At 37.5% G+C, this 2523-nt stretch overlaps 1 pseudogene; it reads left to right on the top strand.

The window, feature by feature from the left end:
- Nucleotides 1-1090: 1090 nt before the first annotated feature.
- On the top strand, nucleotides 1091-1945 carry LOC118828868 (annotated as a pseudogene).
- The last annotated feature ends 578 nt before the right edge of the window (nucleotides 1946-2523 follow it).

Below are 2523 nucleotides of genomic sequence, written 5' to 3'. Positions count from 1 at the left end.
ATTTAATTGGTTCATGACTCTGACAACAGTACCTTAATGCTACATTTTCCCCACATCCCCTCCAACATTTGTCATTTTCCTTTTCTGTCCTATTATCCAATCTAATAGGTATGAGGTAGTACCTCAGAATTGTTTTAATTTCATTTCTCCAATCAATAGTGAGTTAGAATTGTTTTCTCATATGGTTATAGATAGCTTTAATTACTTCATCTGAACACTGATCCTATCTTTTAATCATTTATCAGCTGGGGAATGGCTCTTTTTATAAATTTGACACAGTTCTCTATGTCAGAGAAATAAACCCCTTTTCAGAGAAACTTGCTTCAATTTTTTTTCACAGTTACTATTGCTAACTCTATTTTCTTCCATCCTATTCCCCCTACCCCCATTTATTCTCTTTTACCCTGTCCATCCTCAAAAATTGTTTTGTTTCTGACTACTCTCCTCCCCCAATCTTCCCTCCCTCCTTTCACTTGCCCTGTAAGGGCAAGCAAAGTGGGACTTTTGCTGTTCTTTTCTTTTGGAGTGCTTCTCATCACTAAGGCTTGTGCCTTTGATTTAGTCTTGCCTTTGTTTGAATCAAGTGTCATTGATTGGATACAGTATATCTATATCTATCTATCTCTATATATATATGTATACACACTCTGAGGTGAGGTTTTGCTTTGGGGTCTCATTCATTGGAAGAGTGATTGCATAATGTAGCCAGATGAGAATCTGGGTAGCCATTAAGGAGCACGCCCCCCCCCCCCACCCCAGCTTTGAAAACCCATATGTTGGTGCTTCCCTCTCTGGTAACTATGTATGTATTGTTATGGTCAGACAGTTAGAAGCCTGTTTGTTGATTTGTGTTATTTTGTTTATAATTTCTGCTTGTAATTTGTATTCTCTTTGAAGTTCAGGGTGCTGACTTTTTCCCCTGAACTAAGTGAATGATGTATGTATGTTTAATTGAAGTAAGATTGTTGGCTCAGAGGCTCGTTCAAGCCTTTTGCCACCATTTTACAAGCTCAGGTCTTGGCACTGCAAGAGCCTGGAGGCCACCAGGTTCCAAAGACGGGATGAAAGGTGGTAATTATTTTTCACCAAAATGTACAGGACAAAAGTGAGCTTAAAAGATCACCAGCAGCTTTTTAAATTGATCATCAGTCAACTGCTCTATGATGGCTATATCAACATTGCTAATTGTGTTATCAATGAAATCAAGCCTCAGTCTGCGTGTGCATCTTCTGAACAGGTCCTTTATCTCATCAAACTAGGAATGGAAAATGATCATAATGCTGTTCAGTATGCAACTGGATGCTCAGATACAGTTGTCCTGGCACAGAAACTGACCTGGAATTTGATGCAGATGCAGACCATGTCCCCAGAAGCTTCAGAATATGAAACTTGCTATGTCACATTTCATAAAGGGTCATGTGGCTATTTACAGTAGAGATGGAGAGTTAATAGCTACTGGATCTGCTGATGCTTCAATAAAGATATTGGATATAGAACAAATGTTAGCAAAAATTGCTATGGCAATAGGTCATGATGAATGAGACTGCTCAGCAGAATATGGAAAATCATCCTGTTATCAGAACTCTATATGATCATGTGGATGAAGTTACATGTCTAGCTTTCCACCCATGACGCAAATTCTAGCATCAGGTTCAAGGGACTATACTCTTTAAGTTATTTGATTATTCCAAACCATCTGCCCAAAGAGCTTTCAAATATATTCAGGAAGCTGAAATGTTAATGTTCAATCTCATTTCATCCTTCTGGAGACTTCATACTTGTTAGAACCCAACAACCAATCCTTCGACTTTATGATATCAACACATTTCAATGTTTTGTGTCTTGCAACCCTCAAGATCAACACATTGATGCTGCTGGGACTCACAAACATATGAATGAAGAAATCTACTTTGCCTGGGGCACAATAATATTGTTTGTAGTATAGTACACTTTCCCACCAACCCTGGCTTCATGACCTGTAGTGATGACTTCAGGGCTCAGTTTTGGTATCAGAGATCAACCACAGATTATAGACTCCTTCTTCAAATATTATTTTCTCTCCTGCTCCCCAATCTGCCCTGTTACTTTATACAGTATATATCTATGTCAATCAACTTTTAAAAGTATTTCTTAATTTATTGTACCATTTTAGGGCAATCGTGGTGCCAACACTGGAGCCTTCCTGGCTTAGTACAAAATTCTTTTTTTTAACCTTGATTTAGAATCATGGTGGAAAAAGTTGGAAATGCAGATATATGTGTAGTTGTTCCAGATTCACTGATCCCATCACTAAGTACAGTACTTACCATTTGCTCACAATAGTTAATTCCTTTTATAAGGAAAAAAAAATTTCCATTTTTCCTTATTCTTGAAACAGTCTATCATCAAGAATTTTCTTTTCACTTGTCATCTAATCCACTGTTATCCTATTACATTGAATTACTTTAGGAAAAAAAACAACTTTGAGAGCTGCATTTGGTGCATTGGTGGTCCTACATTTCTGAGAATAATTGTGCCATATTT

This window comes from Trichosurus vulpecula, chromosome 1, assembly GCF_011100635.1.
Source record: "Trichosurus vulpecula isolate mTriVul1 chromosome 1, mTriVul1.pri, whole genome shotgun sequence".
Lineage (NCBI taxonomy): Eukaryota > Metazoa > Chordata > Mammalia > Diprotodontia > Phalangeridae > Trichosurus > Trichosurus vulpecula.
This window is presented reverse-complemented; position numbering and strand designations above follow the sequence as displayed.